This window comes from Eucalyptus grandis, chromosome 2 (assembly GCF_016545825.1).
Source record: "Eucalyptus grandis isolate ANBG69807.140 chromosome 2, ASM1654582v1, whole genome shotgun sequence".
Classification (NCBI taxonomy): Eukaryota; Viridiplantae; Streptophyta; class Magnoliopsida; order Myrtales; family Myrtaceae; genus Eucalyptus; species Eucalyptus grandis.
In genome coordinates, this window is record NC_052613.1 from 52,328,298 (window position 1) to 52,353,357 (window position 25,060).

The 25,060-nt window shown below is 38.6% G+C and overlaps 1 pseudogene; it reads left to right on the plus strand.

Moving 5' to 3' along the window:
- Nucleotides 1-252: 252 nt before the first annotated feature.
- Nucleotides 253-25,060, plus strand: part of LOC104435609 — a 72,893-nt pseudogene continuing 48,085 nt past the window's right edge.

Consider the following 25,060-nt stretch of genomic DNA (forward strand, 5'->3'; position numbering starts at 1 on the left):
AAGGAACACAAGCGACTTTATTCTAAGTTGCCGAAGTGAGGGGTGATGAATCCAAGGAGTGTGGACTTTGATTTCCTTGACTCTTTGAATGTGAAGTTGTGAGAGAAATTCACTTTACTTCAACTTGAACAATTTTGCTCTGAAACGACAGTGGCTCATCCAGAACTTACTGCGTATTTCTATTCAAATCTGAGCCCTTTGGATACGAATAGATTCTCTTTTAGTATTAGAGATCAGGACTATATAGTTGATATGGACACTCTGGCCAATGTGATTGGAGTAGAAAGAGGGGAGTTCCAATCAATTGGTGTGTCTATTGGTCGTGAAACTGTGGAGCTTGTTTGGGATGGAATGGCAGAAGGTCGAATTTCGTACTTGAGGATGAATGCCTCAAATGTTTTGCTTCACAAGATTGTGATCAATTGTCTTAGACCAAAATCGACTTCAAAGACTAACGTCTCAAATTCAGAAGCAAAGCTAATGTATGCTATCAACGCTTGCAAAAATTTCTCTCCGCTTCACACTATCATGTTTCACATGTATAGATCGATGGTGAAGAACAAGGGCCAACTTCCTTATTCAACACTTGTTACTAAGTTATTCAGACATTTGAATATTCAGCCTCCCAAGATTTTGTGTGTTCGAACTTGTGATCAAATGGTGGTGGGACTGAAGATGGTTTCCAAAATGCGTCTAAAGGAGCTGAACAAGGCCTTGCAGCGATTTAAAAAGAAAACCCCTGTCAATACTCACCAAGTCTCTATGGCTGCAAAACGGAAAGGGAAGGAGCCAATGACAGCTTCATCCAAGAAAAGAAGAGCACTCATCTTGCAGGATGAAGAAGATGAGGAAGATGTTACCATTTCAGCTCTTGCTTTAAGGAACCTTCAGTGTTTTGTTCTAGAGACAGATGAGAAAGAGGATCAAGATAGAGAAGAGACAAAGCAGAGGAATGAAGAGAGGGAATCGATGATGAAAGAAGCAGAAGAATAAAGAACTCCAGAAGAAGAGGAACAAAGAGAACAAGAGCATCATGTCACTGAAGATGAGATAGAGCATAAATAGTACTTCTCTCCACCTAAAGGCACTAAAACAGGGGGAGCTGCTGAGAAAAGAGGTACATCTTCAATTGCTTTTACTAGTGAAGATGTTAGTCGTTCTCCTGCTAATCCAGAAGAAGTATATGCCTCCCAATTTCCTAAGGAAGGTCATGAGGTTTTATCTCCAAATCTGGGTGTTCATGCTGAAATGCTATCATCTGCTAATACTCCTCAGACTAATCATGCTGAAGTAAGCACTCAAACTGACAACTCATCAAACTTTCGAAGAGTGCTCGATGTTCTTATGGAGATGCAATGCCATATTTATGCTCTGGGATGCAAAATTCAGAATATGCATAATGCCAGTCGAGCCTCTTTAGATTCTTTGCACAATCAAGTTCAAGCAACTACCAAGGGTCAAGAAGTAGAGCAACTGAAGGAGGATTTGAAAAAACTGGAAGAGACTGTCAAGTCGATGGGAGATTTCCAGCTTGTTCGAGTTCCAAAACAACATAATTTTATCCATTTCTCTTTTCATCTCTACCTTTTTAATGTTGACAAAAAGGGGGAGAAGCTCGGTTCAGATTTGACTTTTGTTTGATTTTTGTTTGACTTTACTTTTGTTTGGTTGTTTAGTTGTGACTAGTTTGGATTTGGATTGTTTGATCGTTTAATGCTTGCTTGCAGTATTTTAAGCATTGATTGTATTCCTGGCAAAGATAGTTGTTTTTACAGGACTAACACATTTCCTGTTGATGCAGATTCGATACTATCTTTATCCTAATCCATTTATCTTTTATGAGACATCCTTGTTTGCTTGAGTATTGTCTTGTAGGTCAAAAATATCCAAATCTGCAGGAAAGTTTTGTCACCATCAAAATGGAGGAGATTGTTGGAGAAAACTTCCTTATTTATTTTAAAACTGACAAAACGTTTCCATCAGTCTAGTTTAAAGACTTACAGACTCTTTCATCTTTCAACAAAGTTTGAAGACCGCCAGATCACCAAACTCAAGATTTAAAGTCTGCCATCATTGACAGATTCTAGACCGACGTAGAAGAGTTATCTAGAATCGAGTATTTTTTTAAGGATTTGATTCAAGCGATTGAAGAAGATCTCATGACTGGAGATAGCATCTCAAGATCTATTATTTATTTTGAATTTAATTCGAGTAATTTGGATCCGTTGATTGGCGAAGTATACTTGGAAGGTTCTACTTATAGAAACCTAAATCTTGATTGTATAGACGAGCATGATTGGTGGGCTATCATCACATTCCTTAAGTAACTCAAGATCTCCCTAATTGATTATGTCCAATGGGTAGATTGGAAGAACTCCTTTGGAAGGTGCCAACGGTTATGAAGGCATGGAGGAGTATATAAAGAAGATGCTTTGGTTATTTGAGAGAGTGCGCGATAGATAAATTCCAAAGTCTGAAGCTCCTTGTTCTTTGTTGATTCAATTATTGAGCGTAAACTTGTACTCAAAAGAAAGCTTATACATTTGTGAGGCCTTGAGAAAGTGTAGCAGAGTCTTGACATTATGGAATCAAGAAAGTGATACCGTAACAACTCTTTTGATTCTTAGGGAATTCAGCCGGTGGGCTGTCAGTGCGGGAGAGTGGACATAGACTTAGATTAAGCCGAACCACTATAAGCCAGGTGTTCTTATTCTCTTCCCTAAACTATTTTACTTTGATCGTAACTCTATTTGATTATTATAGTATAATTTCCTTCTCAAAGTCTACTGCTAAACAGACTTGGGTTAAAAGTAAAATTTTATACTTTACTCTGCAAAATTTGTTTTCGCACCTATCCACCCCCTTCTATGTGCTTATACTAGCATTTACAGCTCTTTCCCTTCCTCTCCTCCTCCTCTTCCTCCTCTCAGTGAAAAACTTCAACAACAAAATCAGAGGCGCGACGACGACGACGAAGCAAAAGAAAAACCCCCCCCTCCAAGGCCTCCACCATTGCCCATCATAAGCAATCTCCACCAGCTCGGGCACTTGCCTCATCAATCTCTGTGGAAACTCTCCAAACGATATGGCTCGGTCATGCTCATCCACCTTGGCGGCATGCCCACCATCATCGTCTCTTCCCCTAGCGCCGCCAAAGAGGTCCTCAAGACCCATGACCCCAACTATTTCAGCCACCCATGGCTGGTCGGCACGGGACGCCTCTCCTATGACTACCTCGACATTGCCTTCGTTGAGTATGGTGATTACTGGAGGGAACTGAGGAAGCTATGCATGCTTGAGCTGTATAGTCCTTTAGATATATTAGGGAAGAGGAGGTGGGTTCTTTGATCAAGTCGATTACGAAATCAACAGAAAACGGAACTACAATAAATATAAGCAAGAAGTTCATGGCTTTAATGGCTAACATGACTTGCAGTAGTTGATGAGTCAAGTCGACTAAGTTACTATTTGAGCTCGACTCCAATCTTCGAGGATTGACTTGACTCTCATATTAAGTCCGATTCTATATACTCAAGCTGAACTTGACCGTGTTGTCTAAATGGGTCGTTAATGGGTCAAGTGGGTCAATGACCCATTAATGGACCCATTTATAGTTAAATGGGTCAATTAATGGGTCAAACCTCATTTCCCAAAACACTCATAATGGGTGTTGAAAATAAAAGGGCTAAGATATATGGGTCTTAAATGGGTATGCTTTTAGACCCATTTAAGACTCATTTATCAACCCATTAAAAATGAACCTATTTACAGAGAAATATTCTCTCTTCTCTATTTAACTTTACAAAAATATTTTATAAAAACTAAAATTATAATTTTCTTTTCTTTTTTTCTTTCATTTTTTTTTTTTTGCTTTCTTCTTCCTCGATTGCCGGCACGGCGATGGCCGGTGGCCAGGAGCGAGCCTTGAGCTCGCCGGCGTTGGGCGAGGCTTGAGCCTCGCCGGATTCGGCGAGGGGAGAGCTCGAGCTCGCCTGATGACGGCGAAGGGTGAGCTCGAGGCTCTCCTGTGGCTAGCCACCAACAGTCGTCGTGGGGCGACCGGCCAAAAAGAAGAAGATGAAAAAATAAAAAATAAAATTACATATTATATTCTTACAAATAAAAATAAAAACAATTTAAAAAATAATTTAAAAATAAAAAATAATTAAAATTTGATTTTTTAAAATAATTATTTTAAAAATTATAAAAATTGTCCATCAAATTTGTGTTGTATAAAACCATTTTAGCAATATCATTTAAAAATATATATAAGTTTTTTTAGGTTTCGTTAAATGGGTCGGGTATGGGTCGAATACGGGTCGGGTCAGGTATGGGTCAAAAAATTTGCATTACAATAAATGGGTCATAAACGGGTTAAATAGGTCGATTTTGGTCGGATCATTTATGACCCGACCCAAACCCGACCTGACCCACCCATTTAGCGGGTCTTGGTCTAGCTTAGGGAAGGTATAATCAAGGCCATCTTGATGGTACACCATACAATATAATACATATTCCCTAAATGAGTACTCCGTCCAATTTCTCAGATAAAAAAAGGCGTAATGGCAAAAACTGATGTACTTGTCTTTTTGTGAATCATGACTTTTTGTTTCCTCTTAGGATATATTTCTAGCTGGAGTGCACACCGTTGCACTTGTCATGGATTGGACAATGGCTGAGCTCGCCAGGAACCCGAGGGCAATGCGAAAAGCTCGCGAGGAGATCCAGAGTTGTGTCGGAAACAAGAAATGGCTTGTCGAAAATGACCTCGGCGGGCTTAAATATCTCAAGTTAGTACTCAAGGAGGCAATGAGGTAGGTTACACCCTCCAGGTGTACTCCTCATTCGGAGAGAAAGCATGGGCCACTTCAAGCTGTTTGGCTACGATATCGACCCGAAGACCCGTGTCCAAGTCAACGTGTGGGCCATCGGCCGGGACCCGAGCCTATGGAAGGACCGCGAGAAGTTTGTGCCCGAAAGATTCGAGGATAGTCAGATTGATTTTAAGGGGAACCATTTCGAGCTGTTGATATTCGGGGCAGGGCGAAGAGGATGCCCTGGAATTTCGATGGGGATGGCGGTGATTGAACTTGCGCTCGCCAATGTGTTGCACTCCTTCGACTGGAAATTGCCGGAGGGAATGACAGAGGCAGATGTGAGCATGGAGGAAGGTGCCGCTTTGGCCGTATTTAAGAAAGTGCCTCTCACTTTGCTACCGATTAAACCATTGCATAAAATCGATGCATGACAAAGTCGTCCTTAATCGTCCTTATACTAAATTATGATCAAGTATCTTAGTGTTGCATTTTACTACATTGTAGCAAACGTATCCATGTATAAGGTAACCGAGAATCATCGAGAGTACGTTGCTTCTAGGGAAATTAATAAACAGATCCATTTGATGAATTTGTGCGTTGTGACTACAGAAGACAGATTGTCAGTAGAGCAAGTCACTTCTGCATTAACAAATTGTATTGCCATCTCCGTATGCAAATTACTTTGAGAGTTAGAAGTCTCTGTTAATTCAGCATCAAACATTTTTTCGGTTGTAATATTTTCAATAAATTGGGTAATTTATCTCGAAATCTCTCACTGAGACGAGCTATGGAATGTCATTAAAAAGCTTGTCATTCAAGAATAGAAATCTAGCTTTTATTCATTTGAAGCATACTTGTAATTAATTGAAATAATCTTCCAAAACATAGACGCTTTCAAATTTTGTGCGTTTGTTCGATGCAAAACATAACGTTTTTAGAAAATGTTTGTCAGAAATTCATTTTTCCAGGAAAATGGTTACTTTTCCTTTATTTAGTGACATATGATCGAAAAAGTTTTGTGGTATTTGGAATTCATTTGAAAAATGATTTCAATTTGATAACTCTATCTTAGGCAAAAAAACCAAATTTTTAAAAAAATTAATTTTTAATTTTCTTTTTCTTTTCTTTCTTTTCTCTTCTTACTTTTCTTTTTTTCATTTTCTTTCTTTTCCTTTTTCCTTCTTCCTCCCACCGCTGGTCACTAAGCCATGACGAGGCTTAAGCTTGCCAGGGACCCAATAAGGGAGACACAAAGGATCAGGCCACTCTCCATTGATGAATTGGTTGGCAATCTTCAGTCTTATGAAGATGAGCAAATCAATGAAGATGAAGATCCCAAAGGTAAAAAAATCTATTGCTTTAAAATCTAACGATGACTCTGATATTACAGATTTTGAAAACAATATGGACGATGAAGAGCTTGCTCTCGTGATTAGAAAGTTCAGAAAACTAAACAAAAGGGGAAGAAGATTCAATTGGAAGAAACAAAGTTCTCAAAAGTCTCAAAACAAATCAGCAGAGGACGATGAATCTAACAAAGATGTGATTTGTTTTGAATGCAAGAAAAAGAGACACATTAGACCTAATTGTCCCTTACTAAAGAAAAAGAAAGGAAAAGCTGAGAAATACAGAAAGGTTCTCAAAGCAGAAACTTGGAGTGATATCGAATACGAAGAGAGTGATGATGATTATGCCAATATTTGTCTAATGGCACAATCAGAATCAGATTCAGACTCTGAGACAGACTCAGACTCAGACTTAGATAGTGAAATCAAGGTAAGTAATTTAAAAATTCCTACTAAAGTCTCTAACTATATTGATGAACTGTGTCTTAGTCTCAAAACCTCTCTCAAGAGGATTTCCAAATTAAAAAGGGAAAATTCTGCACTTAGGTAACAGGAGATTGTTTGGAAAGAAAATGTTGAAAATTTAGATAAAAGTGTTATTACCTTAAAAGAAAGTGCAGACTCTCTTTCTAAAAAAAAATGCACTTTTGAAAAATAATATTTCAAGCATCTCAAAAAGGTTTTCTATAGGATTTGAGAAATTAGAAAAGATTATTTTAGCACAAAGACCTTACTTTAACAAATTGGGCTTGGGAATGACTGCTGAAACCATTCCTCTAATTGATTTTCCAAAAGTAAATGAAAGAATCAAATAAAAACCTACAAAAGATTTTTATAGAAATCATTTTCAAAAAGTCTTTGTAAAACCTGTAGGTCGTAGTGCTCTTAAATGTTCTAAGTGTAATAGCGCAGAACATTTTGAGAAAGAATGTCCCATGGTTTGGAAACCTGTTAAGAAGGCTTGGGCAAAGATTGTATATTGCACTAACTCCATTGGACCCAAGAAAGTATGGGTACCAAAGAAAGCTTAAGTTTCATTTTTAAATGCAGGTCACTATCAATAAAAAGGTCAAATGGTACTTGGATAGTAGATGCTCGAGACACATGATAGGAGACTCAAGTTGTTTCATAAAACTTATGCAAATTAATTGTGGAAAAGTTTCATTTGAAGGAAATAGTAAAGGCAGAATTGTCGGATGCGGAACGGTAAAGATTGGAAGTCTTACAATCAACAACATTTCCTTAGTTAAATGACTCAACTACAACTTGCTGAGTATCAGCCAACTGTGCAACACGGGTTTCAAAATCAATTTTCAAGAAGGAATATGTTCAGGAACCAGTAAAAACTCCTCTCAGACTTTCACGGGACAAAGACATGGGAACATCTATCTTCTGGACATCAAACCAGAAAAATCCCAATGTCTAATTTCAATTCAAGAGGAAGCTAATCTCTGGCATAGAAAACTTGGCCACATCAACATGAAGCAAATAGCCAAGATCTTTGTAAAGAAGCTTGTTCATGGACTACCCAACCTGACATACCAAAATCTGATCTATGCACACCATGTGTGTTGGGAAAACATGTTAGAAGTTCTTTTAAACCAATAAATCAAGTTTCCACTAATCATGTGTTGCAGCTCTTCCATATGGATCACTTTGGACCAACCAGAACCCAGAGCATTGGTGGTAAGAAATATAGCTTAGTAATAGTGGATGATTATTCACGATTTACTTGGGTATATTTCTTGGCAAGTAAGTCTGAAACTTTTTATTATTTCACAAAGTTTGCTAAGAAAGTACAAAATGAGAAAGGGTATGTTATTTCATGTATACGGACAGATCATGGAGGTGAGTTTGAAAATCAAGATTTTGCTAAATTCGGTGATGAATTTAATTTTCAGCATGTGTTCTCCTCTCCATACACTCCAGAACATAATGAAGTTGTGGAAATGAATAATAGATCATTGCAAGAAATTGCTAGAACTCTTTTAATTGAAAGCAACATTTTTTCTCATTTTTAGGCTGAAACAGTTTCTACAGCATGTTATATTATTAATAGAGTCTTCTTAAGGCCTATTCTAGAGGAAACTCCTTATGAGTTGTTCAAATGAAAGAAGCCAATTGTTTCCTATTTTCATGTGTTTGTATGCAAATGTTTTATATTGAAAAATGTAAATGATCGAATTGGTAAGTTTGAAGAAAAATCAGACGAAGGTATCTTCCTTAGATATTCAACCACAGCAAAGCTTACAGAGTTTACAACAAAAAGACTCAATCAGTGGAGGAATCAATGAATGTCAAATTTCAAGACTTCATACAAATTCAATTGATTCAGACTCAACCTGAAGAATCTGAACCTGCTCTAGACTCTACAAAGTTTGAATCCCTAGAAGCAACTCGGACTTCAGAATACCAACAACGAACGATTGTTGAAGAAAGAAAAATATCAGTTTGTCAGACCAAATAGCAACTGGAAGCACAAGTCTAGTCATCCCAAAGAACTCATTATTGGCAACATTGATGAAGGGATTCATACAAGATTTAAAAGACATGAAGAGTCTAGCACTGTCGCTTTTATTTTTGAAATAGAACCCAAGAGCATAGAAGAAGTTTTAACTGATGAAAGCTGGATTGAAGCTATGTAAGAAGAACTCAGGCAATTCAGTATTAACGATGTCTGGGAATTGACTTCTAAACTAAAAGGTAAATCTGTTATTGGAGCCAAATGGGTTTTCAGAAACAAGATGGATGAGAAAGGGAAAGTTATAAGGAACAAAGCAAGACTCGTAGCCAAATGATATACGCAAGAAGAAGGGATAGACTATGATGAGACTTATGCACCAATAACAAGGTTATAAGCAATTAGATTATTACTTGCTTTTACTTGTTATAAAAATTTCAAGTTATTCCAAATGAACGTCAAAAGTGCATTCCTAAATGGATTTATCCAAAAGGAAGTCTGTGTGGAACAATCTCCCAGTTTTGAAGACCTAAGAAAACCAGACTTTGTATTTAGACTGAAAAAGGCGCTATATAGTTTAAAGCAAATACCTCAAGCTTGGTACGACAGGTTATGACACCCTGAACCCTTCAAGGGTCGCCACAAGCACCAACGTTACACCTTACTACCTCTCTCTAGAAGAAGCGTCGTAATTCATAGACATTTTTTTTTTTTTAAAACGGTCCCAGCGCGACTCATTAGCCGAAGCAAAATAAAACATCACCATCTCTCCCCCTACCAACCATGATATAAATACACACCACTAATCACCATGATTAATAGACAAGTCACGACACTTTATTTACATATATTTTCAAGATGGGATTTCTTTGGGTCGATACATCAAAAGGAAAAGCCAGGACTAGCCATGTCCGGCCTAAAACCCCAAAAAGAACCCTCGACCCGCTACAACTCTCGTGCAACAATCCCCATCATCAGTGTCGGCTAACTATCCCCAAAAAGATCCGGCTCCTACTCGTCACGCATGGGCCCTCACACCCAACCCGGTGCATTAGGCGGTGGCGGCGGCAACATCCCTCGCATCACCCCATCGCGACGAATGTGGACGGAGATGAACTCCTGGACAACCGGGCCCCCAGCCAAGCCTACGTCGTACATGACTAAACAACGCACTCGAATATACGTCAATCCGGGAACAGAAGGATAACCAAACTCCTCGCACTCGACCTCGACATCGGATGGTAGACCGTAAAACACACCCCGCGTGATGGCAGGGAGCGGCGTGCTGCTAATTTGAAATGTCAGTCCTCAAAAGGGGTGAGTACAACCACTCAACAAGTAAAGGAATCCAATAACCACTCATTGCATCATACAAGTCATACATGCATTGCAGGCATTACTTACCTTGAAGTCATGCGTATACTATCATGCATTATCACCACAATCATAACACATACATGTGTATCATCATGTCATACTCATATCATCGTCATCATGCCATTCTTATATCGCACACGTGTCATCATCATCATATACATGACATCATTATACCATACACATGTCATCATTATCATGGCATCATCACATCACACATGTCATTATCATCATGACATCATGACATCACACATGTCATCCTCATCATATTATACACATGTCGTCATCATCATGCCATAGGTGATCATCATCACATCACATCATCCATCATCATCACATCATCATGCATATCATCATGCCATGGGTGATCATCATCATGTCATATCATATCATATCATATCATCATCATCATCATGCCATGGGTGATCATCATCATGTCATATCATATCATGCACGGTTCAATTTCCATTTTTAACTTTCAATTTGATCACCACATCACCCTTCCTTGGATCACCACTTTCATCTCATAATTTACACTCGCATCCCATGCGAGAAAAACCTCCGGCATTCAGCCATTTAAGGCCACCGGGCATCCGGCCCCCCACATTCCGGGCATCTCGCACCCCAACTGGCATCACAAGGCATCCTCTCGGGAAAAGACCTCCAACGAGGCTTCCGGCATTTACACTCCCTGGCCGGGCATCCCGCACCCCCACTGGCATCGCGAGGCATCCTCTCGGGCAAAGACCTCCGACGAGGCTTCCGGCACCCCCAACTTTCCGAGCATCCTAAAACTCCCAAGGCCATCCGGCAATGTATCTCTATACATTCCGAGCATTATCATCCGCCACAACAATCTCCTCATTTAACATTATTCATGTTCACCAATTTCGGTCTCAATTTAGCATGGCATATGATGCAATGGCAACCAAAAATCATGTTCAACATTGAATTCACACATGCCTCTCAATTCATTGTCATGCATACATCAAGACCACATTATACATGCAACATGGTACAATTATTCATAAAATAAAATTTATGGAATTTATGCCAATTAAAATAATCCATTTATCATGCCCTTTTTACATTTATTTAAATTCCAGCTTGTGCCACTTTCAAAAATATTAAATTTAAATATCTATATAATCCTCAAAAATCATAAAAATCATAAAAATCATAAACAAGACAATAGGATAATGATTTCATGCAAAATACATGGCCAAATAGAATTCCACACAAATCCATAATTCTCACAAAACAGCATGTAATTTTCGGATAAAATCAGAATGCACAGTTTCCGAAATAATTTTATTAAAATATTCATCTGACCTCCAAAAATTACGAAATTTTACCGAGTTATAGCCAAGACACTAAAGTACATTTTTCATGAAGACTTCCAAGCCAAATTAGTTTTATATTATTTTCTACAGTCACACGAAGCTTCTGGATCCAACACCGAAACGTCCAGTGCATGCTTCTCCGAAATACTGAGTTTTCACCTACCTACCATTCTTCGTTTCCTCTGAAATTTGGATATATTTTACATCAAGATTTTTTCTACAAGTTTCATGAAGAGATCTAAGTCAAATAGCCAGAGTATAGTCGTTTTTGAGGTCCATGAAGTCTCGGGTGTCTTGTAATACATCTCCAGAATTACCGTCTTCAAGATCTAGTCGATTTACTAAGTTATACTTGTTCATTTTAATTCAAATTTGAGTATGTTGTATTTTAAGATGTCCCCTACAACTTTCATGAAGAAATCAAAGAGAGATTCTTAGCACAACTCAACATGTAACCACAAATCCATCAAGAGGTCAGTGAAATCTTTCCAGATCTGAGGTCTCCGTAGGATGAGAGTTTAACCCCTCAAATATCCATAATTTTTCACCAAATTTTATTATGCTGTAGTTTAAGATGTTAGCTACAACTTTCATGAATAGATTGAAGCCAAAATCGGACTCTAAACATGCATGCAAGCTCTCACAACATTCTGACTCGAGCGGATTCAAACGAAAACAGCAACCTTGCTCAAGAACAAGTCATCCAAGCTTCGGTTTTCCTCTCCTAATCACCCAAAATTCGACATACATGTAACACACACACATGCAAGAGCAGCAAGAGGACCCCAACTTGCCTCTAGACCGAACGGACGACGGCACACGGAGGCGAGCACGGCGGATGGACGGACGGCGACGACTCCTCCTCGGCTTCTCCTCCCTCTCGGCCACTCTCCCTCTCTCTCGCGAAATCTCTCTCTCTCTCTCTCCCTCTCTTGGCCGAATAAAGCAACCGGCCACCTCTCTCTCTCTCTCTCTTCCCTTTTATTTCCCCTAAACCTCATCATTAGTAATCATTGTTTGCCTTTCAATTGACCAATGCATGCCATCCTTCTCTAAGCCAATGCATGAAGACCTCTAGCCACTTGTCTTCATAATGGGCTTGGGCTTTTTGGGCTTGGGCCGGCCACTCTTGGGCCTCCTCTTGGGCTGGTCGACAGCCCCCTTTTGTGGGCCTAATTGGGTCGACTAGCTTGGCCCATCAAGGCTTTGGCCAATGGGCCTAAGGCCCAACCTAATAAAAATTTAAATTTTCCTTTTTATAATTTCCTTCTATGAATTTTAAATTTTAAATTCCACATGGCCAAAGTCTTATGACATTTTATTTATAGGAATTTAATTTATAAGATGCATGGCCAAGCATAGATTATTATCATTAATCTATCAAATTTAAAATCTCATAATCACAAGCACAAATCACTTAATCTTAAAAGAAAACTAATGGCTAAAGCATTAAACCATAGGTAATTTCATTACCTAATTAAAGGCTTTAACACACCTTATAACTTGACTTTGAATTTTGGGATGCCACACAAGTTAAGTAAGTTTTTAATCCAAAATGGCTTTGTTAAAGGTAAAGTAGACACTACCTTATTTATTAAAAGAGAAAGTAAAAAGATTTTACTTGTTCAAATCTATGTTAATGATATTATTTTTGGATCACCTAATGAAAGTCTGTACAATACATTCTCTAAGTTTATGTAGGATGAATTCAAGATGAGCATGATGGGTGAACTATTATTCTTTCTTGAACTACAAGTAAAACAATTGAAGGAAGAAACTTTCATTCACCAAGAAAAATATGCTAAAGAACTTGTTAAAAAGTTCGGTTTGGAGAATTGCAAAAAGACTGATATACCAATGTCAAGTTCTTCGAAGCTGGACAAAGATGAAGGAGGAAAGAAAGTTGACCAGAAGCTATACAGGAGTATCATTGGTTCACTTCTTTACTCTTTGGTTCACTTCTTTACTCTTTTATTTAGTGTTTACATTTGTGCCAGATTTCAATCAGATCCCAAAGAATCTCATCTAAGTGCTGCAAAATGCATAATCAAATAAATTGCAACAACCTCTAATTTGGGTCTCTAGTATCCTAAAGAATGAGACTTTACCCTCCTTGGATACTCAGACGTAGACCTAGCAGGATGTAGAGTTGATTGAAAAAGCACCTCGGACACTTGTCAATTGCTTGGTAATAGGACAATATCTTGGTTTTTGAGGAAGCAAAGCATTGTAGCTCTTTCAATAGCAGAAGTAGAGTATGTGGCTCTTGGAAGTTGTTCTCAAATCTTGTGGATAAAACAACAGCTAAGAGATTTTGGAATCGAAGATTCATGCACTGAGATCAAATGTGACAACATCGGCTCGATTAATCTCACCAAGAATCCAATTCTTCATTCAAGAGCAAAGCATATAGAGATTCTACATCATTTTATTAGAGATCATGTTCAAAATGGAGAAGTATTGATTCAATTCATAGACTCAAAGAATCAGCTGGTGGATATTTTTACAAAGTCACTGGAGAAAAATCAATTTAAGTCTATTCGATCCAGACTTAATATCTTAAAGTCTGAAGAAGTTCAGACTCAGGGATAAAAGTCTAAAGATGCTCAGACTCAGGAGATCAAGATTCACTACTGTAAGTTATTTCTGTTTTAGAAATTTATCTTTCGGATAAAATCTCGAAAAGGCACATCATCTATTAATCTGTAATTGATTGATGTTATTTTCCCATGTTTTCATAATTATAGCAATCATTCATTTTCAAAAAAGAAGTTATCTTTTTGGTAGTTATCTATTTTTAAAAAATGCGGTTATTTTTTGAAAAGGTATTTTCTATTTTTCCTTTTACGGCGATTCGTATACCCCGTTTTGATCGCCTTATATAATGATCGTCTTCTTCACAAACCCTAGAAGCACAGAACATCACTTTCTTACTTTTACTCTCTAGTTTAATCCTCAAAGTTTTCATCTTTCTCGCGAATCGAGTTTGGAATCTCTCAAAGACTGTGATAATGGCTTCCTAAAGAAAGTCTTCAAGGATCGCAAGCAGGGGACCACAGCATATGTGTGAGGGTCCTACACATTTTGATCTCACCAAGGAAGAAGAATCTCCAAGGCAATAGCGGAGCCCACAACATTCTCAACCGCATCATTCTTCCCAGGCTAGACCACAGAATGTTTAATAATAACAAGCGAAGGAAGAACTTGTTGAGGATGTCAAACTTGTAAGGACTCTATAGCTTGCCATTGTCTTCAAACTCTACTCTGCCTTAAAGGAAGGAGGTTCTACATTGAACTTTATAGATGAATTTTTGAAAGAAAAATGGTACATAAATGAAACCCACTTTTTGCGAATGATGGAACGTTTGGGAATCGCTCCTGTAGGCTTGACAGAAAGAGCTTTTGCGAATATCCCAAGTGATCCACATGTTGGAGGAATTAGTCAACCTAAAATGATGATGAAAAGTTGTTCACTCATTTTAAGCCTAAAATGAGTGTTGCCGCGAATATTCGAAGCAAAAGGACAGATCTATTTCGTTCTGAGGAACACAAGCGACTTTATTCTAGGTTGCTGAAGTGAGGGATGATGAACCCAAGGAGTGTGGACTTTGATTTTCTCGACTCTCTGAATGTAAATTTTTGCGAGAAAAATTTGCTTTACTTCAACTTGATTGATTTTGCTCTGAGACAACAGTGGCTCATCCAGAACTTATTGCGTATATCTATTCAAATCTAAGCTTTTTGGATTCGAATAGATTCTCTTTCAGTGTTAAAGATCAGGTTTATGTAGTTGATATGGACACTCTAACTTATATGATTGGAGTAGAAAGAGGGGAGTTCCAATCAATTGGTGTGTTTATTGGTCGTGCAACGGTAGAGCTTGTTCGGGATGGAATGGCAGAAGGTCGAATTTCATACTTGAGGATGAATGCCTCAAATGTATTGCTTCACAAGATTGTGATCAATTGTCTTAGACCCAAATTGACTTAGAAGACTGACGTCTCCAATTTAGAAGCAAAGCTGTTGTATGCTATCAACGCTGGCAAAAAGTTCTCTCTGCCACACACTATCATGTTTCACATGTATAGATCAATGGTGAAGGACAATGGCCAACTTCATTATTCAACACTTGTTACTAAGCTATTCAAACATCTTAATATTCAGCCTCCCGAAATTCTGTGTGTTCGAACCTGTGATCAAATGGTGGTGGGATTGAAGATGGTTGCCAAAATGCATCTGAAAAAGCTGAACAAGGCTTTGGAGCGATTTAAGGAGAAACCCCCTGTCAAGACTCACCATGTCTCTATGGCTGCAAAACGAAAAGGGAAGGAGCCCATGACAATTTCATCTAAGAAAAGAAGAGCACTCATCTTACAGGATGAAGAAGATGAGGAAGATGTTACCATTTCAGCTCTTGCCTTAAGGGACCTTCAGCATTTTGTTCCAGAGATAGAGGAAAGAGAGGATCAAGACAGAGAAGAAACAGAGCAGGGGAGTGAAGAGAGGAAAAGGATGAGGAAAGAAGCATAGGAAGAAAGAACCCCAGAAGAAGAGGGCAGAGGAGAACAAGAAGAGACAGAGCATGAAGAGTACTTCTCTCCACCCGAAGGCACTGAAACATGGGGAGCTGTTGAGAAAAGAGGTACTTCTTTAATTGCTTTTACTAGTGAAGATGTTAGCCGTTCACCTACAAATCTAGAAGATGTATATGCCTCTCAATTTCCTGAGGAAGGTCATGAGGTTTCATCTCTGAATCTGGGTGATCATGCTGAAATGCCATCATCTGCAAATACCCTCAAACTGATCACGCTAAAGCAAGCACTCAGACTGACAACTCGGCAGACTTTCGAAGAGTGCTTGATGTTTTTATGGAGATGCGAGGACAGATTTATGCCCTAGGATGCGAATTTCAGAATATGCAGAATGCCAGTCAAGCCTCTTCAATTTCTTTGCATGATCAAATTCAGGCCCTTAATCTTCAAGTTCAAGCAACTGCCAAGGGTGAAGAAGTGGCGCAAGTGAAGGAGGATTTGAAAAAGCTGGAAGAAATTGTCCAGTTGATGGGAGATTTCCAGCTTGTTCGCATTCCAAAACAATCATAATCTTATTCTCTTTTCATCTCTACATTTTTAATGTTGACAAAAAGAGGGAGAAGTTGGGTGCAGATTTGACTTCTGTTTGATTTTTGTTTGACTTTACTTTTGTTTTGGTTGTTTGGTTGTGACTGGTTTAGACTTGGATTGTTTAATGCTTGCTTGCAGTATTTTAAGCATTGATGGTATTCATGGCAAAGATAGTTGTTTTTATAGGACTAACTCATTTCTTGTGGATGCAGATTCAATACTATCTTTATCCTAATCCATTTGTCTTTTATGAGATATGCATGTCTGCTTAAGTATTGTCTTGCGGGTCATAAGTATCCAAATCTGCAGGAAAGTTTTGTCACCATAAAAAAGGGGGAGATTGTTAGAGAGAACTTCCTTATTTGTTTTGAAGCTAACAAAACGTTTCCATCAGTCTAGTCTGAAGACTTGCAGACTCTGCCGTCAAAATCTGAAGACCGCCAGACCACCAGACTTAAGACTTAAAGTCTGCCCTCATTGATAGTTCTAGACCGTCAAAGAAGACTTATCCAAAATCGAGTATTTCTGTAAGGATTTGATTCGAGCGGTTAAAGAAGATCTCATGGCTGGAGATAGCATCTTAAGATCTATTATTCATTTCGAATTTAATTCAGGTAATTTGGATCCGTTGATTGGCAAAGTATACTTGTAAGGTTCTACTTATGGAAACTTAGATCTTGATTGTATGGGCGAGTAGGATTAGTGGGCTATCATCATATTCTTTAAGTAACTCAAGATCTCCCTAATTGATTCTGTCCAACAGGTAGATTGGAAGAACTCCTTTGGAAGGTGCCAACGGTTATGAAGGCATGGAGGAGTATATAAGGAAGATGCTCTGGTTATTTGAGTGTGTGCACGATAGATAAATTCCAAAGACTGAAACTCATTGTTCTTTGTTGATTCAATTATTGAGCGTAAACTTGTACTCAAAAGAGAGTTTATACATTTGTGAAATCAAGGAAGTGATACTGTAACAACTCTTTTGATTCATAATGGAATCCAGCCAGTAGGCTGTCAGTGCGGGAGAGTGGACGTAGGCTTGGATTAAGCCGAATCACTATAAACCTTGTGTTCTTATTCTCTTCTCTAAACTCATTTACTTTGCTCGTAACTTTATTTAACTAATAGAATCCCATTTCCTTTTCAAAGTTTATTGTCAAACAGATTCAGGTTAAAAGTAAAGTTTTACACTATTCTCTACAAAAATTTATTTTCGCACCTATTCACCCCCTCTAGGTGCTCATACTAGCATTTACAAAAGGAATTATTCCTAAAGCTACATCAGCTTCACAAAGGGGAAAAGAAATTGCAAACGCTGGCGAGATGACTCGAGAAGAAACAACCAAGAGACAAACTCTTGATGCTAAAGCAATTTACTCATTATATTGTGCATTATCTCCTACTGAATATAACATAATATCTTCTTGTGAAATAGCCAAAGAAGTCTGGGATAGCATATTACCTATGAAGAAACTGACTGAGTGAAGAAAACAATGATCAATATTTTACTCGAGCAGTATGAAGCCTTCAAGATGAAGCCAGGAGAATCTATCACTGACATGTTTAGTTATTTTACATAAATTGTAAATGGTCTAGAGTATCAAAAACAACTAATCTCAGGATCCATGAAGGTTAACAAATTGCTGCTTGGACTTTCCAAAGACTGGAATCACGAAAATTCCTCAATAAGGGAAACACAAAGGATCATGCCACTTTCTATAGACGAATTGGTTAGCACACTTTAGTCCTATGAAGTGGAGCAAATCAACGAGGAATAAGATCCCAAAGGTAAGAAATCAATTACTTTGAGATCTAACGATGATTCTGATGTTACAGATTCTGAAGATAATATGGATGATGAAGAGTTAGCTCTCATGATAAAGGGATTCAGGAAACTGAACAAAAAAGGAAGAAAATTCAATTGGAAGAAACAAAGCACTCAAAAGTTTCAAAACAAATCAACTAAGGTTGATAAAGCCAATAAAGATGTGATCTGTTTTGAATGCAAGAAAAATGGACACATCAGACCCAACTATCTCATGTTGAAGAAAAAGAAAAGAAAAGCTGAGAAATACAGGAAGGCTCTCACGGCAGAGACATGAAATGATACTAAATGCGAAAAGAGTGATGAAGATTATGCCAATATTTGTCTAATGGCAAAATCAGAATCAAGCTCAAACTTCAAAATAGATACAAACTCAGCCTCAAATAGTGAAATCGAGGTAAATAATTTAAAAACCCCTTCTAAAGTTTCGAAATACATTGATGACCTGTGTCTTAGTCTCAAAACCTCTCCCAAAAGGATTTCTGAGCTAAAAAGGGAGAATTATACACTAAAGCAACATGAAATTTTATGGAAAGAAAATTTTGAAAATTTAGATAAAAGTTTTTTTACTTTCAAAGAAAATGCAGACTTTCTTTCAAAAGAAAATGCATTTTTGAAAAATGACATTTCAAATATTTCAAAAAGGTTTTCAATAGGAACTGAGAAATTAGAAAAGATTCTTTCAATACAAAGACCCTACTTTTGTAAAAGCTAGTACGAGCACCTAGAGGGGGTGAATAGGTACAAAAACAAATTTCCGAGATAAGTGTGCAACATTAATCAACAATAGATGATGAAAAGGAAGTTAGACTCTTGCAGACTAAATGAATTACAATCAAAGTAAAAGAGCGTAGAGAAGAGAATAAGAACACAAAGTTTATAGTGGTCCGGCTTAATCCAAGCATACGTCCACTCTTCCGCACTAACAGCCCACTAGTTGGATTTCACTATGAATCAAAAGAGTTGTTACAGTAAAGCTCTTCCTTGATTCCATAGTGTAGAGACTCTGCTACATTTCCTCAAGGTCTCACAAAGATATAGACTCTCTTTTGAGTACAAGATTTCACTCAACAATTTAATTGACTAAGAACGATGAGCTTCAGATTTTGGAATTCTTCTATCGCGCTCACACTCGAACAACTGGAACGTCTTCCTTATATATTCATTCATGCCATCACACCCGTTGGCACTTACCAAAGGAATTCTTCCAATCTACCCGTTGGACATAATCAATTAGGAAGATTTCGTGCTATTTAAGGAATATAACGATAGCCCACCAATCATGCTCGCCCATACAATCAGGATCTAGGTTTCCATAAGTAGAACCTTCCAAGTATACTTCGCCAATCAACGAATCCAAAATCCCTGACTCAATCTCAATTTGAATAATGGATTTCGACATGCTGTATCCAGCCAAGAGATCTTCTCCGGTCGATAGAATCAAATCCTTAACGAAACATTCAGTTCTAGATAAGTCTTCTTCGACGGTCTAGAAACTGTTAGTGATGATAGATTTTGGGTCTTGAGTCTGACAGTCTGGAGGTCTTCAGACTTTGATGAAAGAGTCTGCAAGTCTTAAGACTAGACTGATGAAAACGTTTTGTCAACTTCAAAACACTCAATGAAGTTTTCTTCAACAATCTCCCACATTTTGATAGTGACAAAACTTTCCTGTAGATTTGGATAACTTTGACTTGCAAAACAATACTCAAGCAAACATGGATATCTCACAAAAGATAATTGGCATAGTAACGATAACATTAAAATCTGCATCCATAGAAAGTGGGTTGGTACTATAAATGAGCAACTATCTTTGCCATGAAATACCATTGGCGCTTAAGATAAACAAATGTTTAAACAGTCAAATCCAAATCCAATCCAAATCCAAACAGCCAAACAAAAGTAGTCACAAAAGTAAAAGTTAAGAATTCAAGAGTTTAAATCTTAAATTTGCACACATCTCTCCCCCTTTTTGGCAGCATTAAAAAGGTAGAAATGAAAAGAGAATGGAATTATGATTGCTTGGGAACACGAACAAGCTGGAAATCTCCCATTGACTGGACAATCTCTTCCAGCTTTTTCAGATCCTCTTTCAACTGAGCCACATCTTCACCTTTGGCATTGGCTTGGACTTGAATAGCAAGGGCATGAAGTTGATCATGCAAAGAAACGGAAGTGGCTTGTCCTGCATTTTGCAAATTTTGTACTTCGCATCCCAAAGCATAAATTTAGCCTTGCATCTCCAAGAGAACATCAAGCACTCTGCAAAAGTCTGTTGAATTGTCAATTTAAGTACTTACTTCTGCTCAATCAGATGGTGTATTGGCAGATGATGGCAAATCAGCATGATCACGCAAATTGGGCGATGAAATATCATGTCATTCCTCAGGAAATTGAGAGGCATAAATGTCCTCTGGATCCGCTGGAGAACGACTTACTCCTTCACTGGTGGCAACAATTGAGGACATACCTCTTTTCTCAGGATCTCCCCATGTTTCAATGCCTTCATGCAGTGAGAAATACTCCTCATGCTCAGCTTCTTCTTGTTCTTCTCTGACCTCTTCTTCCTCTTCCTCAATTCTTTCCTCCTCTGCTTCTTTCTCCAATTCTTCTCTCTCTTCAGTCCTCTGTTCGATCTCATCCTTGTCTTGTTCCTGCCTTTCCTTTGTCTCTGCAACAAAACGACTCAAGTTCTTCAATGCAAGCGCAGAAATGGTGATATCATCCTCATCCTCTTCATTTTCGTGGCATCCCAAAATTCAAAGTCAAGTTATAAGGTGTGTTAAAGCCTCTAATTAGGTAATGAAATTTCCTATGGTTTATGCTTTAGCCATTAGTCTCTTTTTAAGATTAGGTGATTTGTGCTTATGTTCATGAGATTTTAAAAATTGTAGATTAATAATGATAATCTATGCTTGGCCATGCACCTTATGAATTAAATTCCTATAAATAAAATGTCACAAGACTTTGGCCATGTGGAATTTAAAATTTAAAATTTATAGAAGAAATTATGAAAATGGGAAAATTTAATTTTTATTTAGGTTGGGCCTTAGGCCCATTGGCCTAAGCTTTAGTGGGCCAAGCTAGTCGGCCCAATTAGGCCCACGAAAGGGGGCTGTCGACTGGCCCAAGCCCAAAAGCCCATTATGAAGACAAGTGGCAAGAGGTCTTCATGCATTGGCTTAGAGAGGGATGGCATGCATTGGCCATTGGTGAGGCAACCTAATCATTGCAAATGATTAGGAAATGGGGGAATAAAAGGGAAGAGGAGAGAGAGAGGTGGCCAGTTAACCATTCGCCCAAAGAGAGAGAGAGAGAGAGAGAGAGATTGTGCGAGAGAGGGAGAGTGGCCGAGAGGAAGAGGAAGGAGTCGCCGTCCATCCGCCGTGTGCCGCCATGTTCGCCGCCGTGTGCCGCCGTTCATGTGGTCTAGAGGCAAGTTGGGAATCCACTTCCTACTCTTGCACCGATGTTTTGTATGTATGGTCGGAATCTAGGATTATTTGGAGGCATGGGAGTGAAGCTATGTGTTTTGTTCTTGGTTGCATGCTGTTTTCGTATAAAACCGTCCGAGTCAGAACTTTGTGAGAGCTTGCATGCATGTTTAGAGTCCGATTTTGACTTCGATCTCTTCATGAAAGTTGTATCTAACATCTTAAACTACAACATACTCAAATTTTGTGTAAAATTATAGAGATTTGAGGGGTCAAACTCTCATCCTACGGAAATGCTAGATCTGGAATGTTTTCGCATAAACTGCTTGAGTCAGAAACTTGTGAGAGCTTGCATGCATGTTTAGAGTTCGATTTTGACTTGGATATCTTCATGAAAGTTGTATCTAACGTCTTAAACTACAATATACTAAAATTTGGTGGAAAATTATGGAGGTTTAAGGGGTTAAACTCTCATCCTACGGAGACCACAGATCCGGAACGATTTCACTGACCTTTCGATGGATTTGTGGTTTCATGTTGAGTTGTGCTAAGAATATCTCTTCTATTTCTTCATGAAAGTTTTATGGGACATCTTAAACTACAACATACTCAAATTTGAAGCAAAATGAATAAGTATAACTTAGTAAATCGACTGAATCTTGGAGACGGTAATTCTGGAGATGCAGTACAGGACACCCGAGACTTCATGTACCTAAACGACGACTATACTCTGGATTTTTGACTTAGATATCTTCATGAAACTTTATACAACATCTTGATGTAAAAAATATCCAAATTTCAGAGGAAATGAAGAAGTATAGGTAGGTGAAAACTCAGTATTTCGGAGAAGCATGCACTGGACGATTCGGTGTTAGATTCAGAAGCTTCGTGTGACTTTATAAAATAATATAAAACGAATCTGACATGAAAGTATTCATGAAAAATGTATGTTAGTGTCTTGGATATAACTAGGTAAAATTTTGTAATTTTTGGAGGTCGTATGAATATTTTAATCAAATTATTTTGAAAACTGTGTATTCTGATTTCATCCGAAAATTACATGCTGTTTTGTGTGAATTGTGGATTTGTGTGGAATTCTATTTGGCCATGTATTTTGCATGAAATCATTATCCTATTGTCTTGATCATCACTTGCCTTAATTTTTATAATTTTTGAGAATTATATAGATATTAAATTTAGTATTTTTGAAAATGGCACAAGCTGGAAATTTAAATAAATGTAAAAAGGGCGTGATAAATGGATTATTTTAATTGGCATAAATTCCATAAATTTTATTCATGTAGTATGAATGATGAGGTCTTGATGTATGCATGACAATGAATTGAGACGCATGTATGAATTCCATGATGAATATGATTTTGATTGCCATTACATCATACGCCATGCTAAATTGAGACCGAAATTGGTGAACATGAAAAATGTTAAATGAGAAGATTGTTGTGGCGGATGATAATGCCCGGAATGTATAGAGATACATTGCCGGATGGCCCTGGGAGTTTCAGGATGCCCGAAAAGTTGGGGGTGCCGGAAGCCCTGGAGGTCTGTGCCCAGGGGGATGCGTCGCGATGCCAGTAGGGGTGCGGGATGCCCGGCCAGGGAGTGTAAATGCTAGAAGCCTTAGAGGTCTTTGCCCGAGGGAATGCCTCGTGATGCCAGTTGGGATGCAAGATGCCCAGAATGTGGAGGGCCGGATGCCCGGTGGCCTGGAATGGCTGAATGCCAGAGGTTTTTCTCGCGATGCCAGGATGAGGCGCGAGTGTAAAATATTAGATGAAAGTGGTGATCCGAGGAAGGGTGATGTGGTGATCAAATTGAAAGTTAAAAGTAGAAATTGAGACATACATGATATGATATGACGATCACCTATGGCATGATGACATGTGTATGATGATGATATGCATATATGATATGGCATGATGATGATATGCATATATGATATGGCATGATGATGATGATGATGATGATGATGATGATGTATGATGTGATATGATGATGATCACCTATGGCATGATGACATGTGTATGATGATGATATGCATATATGATATGGCATGATAATGATGATGATATATGATATGATACGATGATGTCATGATGACGATGATATGAGTATGCCATGATGATATGCATGTATGTGTTATGACTGTGATGATGATGCCTGATAGTATACTCATGGCTTCAAGGTAAGTAATGCCTGGAATGCATGTATGACTTGTATGATGTATTGAGTGGTTATTGGATTCCTTTATCTGTTGAGTGGTTGTACTCACCCCTTTTAGGGACCAACATTTCAGATTAGCAGCATGTCGCTCCCTGCCGTCAGGCGGGGTGTGTTTTACGGTCTATCATCCGATGTCGAGGTCGAGTGTGAGGAGTTTGGATGTCCTTCTGTTCCTGGATTGACGTATATTCGAGTGCGCTGTTTAGTCATGTACGATGTAGGCCTGGCTGGGGGCCCGGTTGTCCAGGAGTTCATCTCTGTCCACATTCGTCGCGATGGGGTGATGCGAGGGATGTTGCCGCCGCCACCACCTGATGCACCGGGTTGGGTGTGAGGGCCCGTGCGTGACGAGTAGGAGCTGGATCTTTTTGGGGATAGTTTAGCCGACACTGATGATGGGGAGTGTTGCACGTGTGTTGTAGCGAGTCGAGGGTTCTTTTTGGGGTTTTAGGCCGGACATGGCTGAGTCCTGGCTTTTCCTTTTGATGTATCGACCCAAAGAAATCCCATCTTGAAAATATATGTAAATAAAGTGTCGTGGCTTGTCTATTAATCATGGTGATTAGTGGTGTGTATTTGTATCATGGTTGGTAGGGGGAGAAATGGTGATGTTTTATTTTGCTTCCGCTAATGAGTCGCGCTGGGACCGTTTTAAATATTTTAATATATATATATATATATATATATATATATATATATATGTCTATGGATTACGACGCTTCTTCTAGAGAAAGGTAGTAAGGTGTAACGTTGGTGCCTGTGGCGACTTCCGAAGGGTTCGGGGTGTCACAATTTTCCAAGATGACTACTCTTCTTTTCTTCGATGGAGCAACCATGGGCTCCTTACCTTTCCGTTTTGCAGCCGAAGAGACTGGGTGAGTCTTGACAGGGGTTTTAACTTTGAATTGCTCCAAAGCCTTGTTAAGTTCCTTCAGACGCATTTTAGAGACCATCTTCAGTCCCACCACCATTTGATCGCATGTTCGAACACAAAGAATCTGGGGAGGCTGAATGTTCAAATGTCTGAATAACTTGGTCACAAGTGCTGAGTAAGGAAGTTGACCCTTGTCCTTCATCATCGTTCTGTACATGTGGA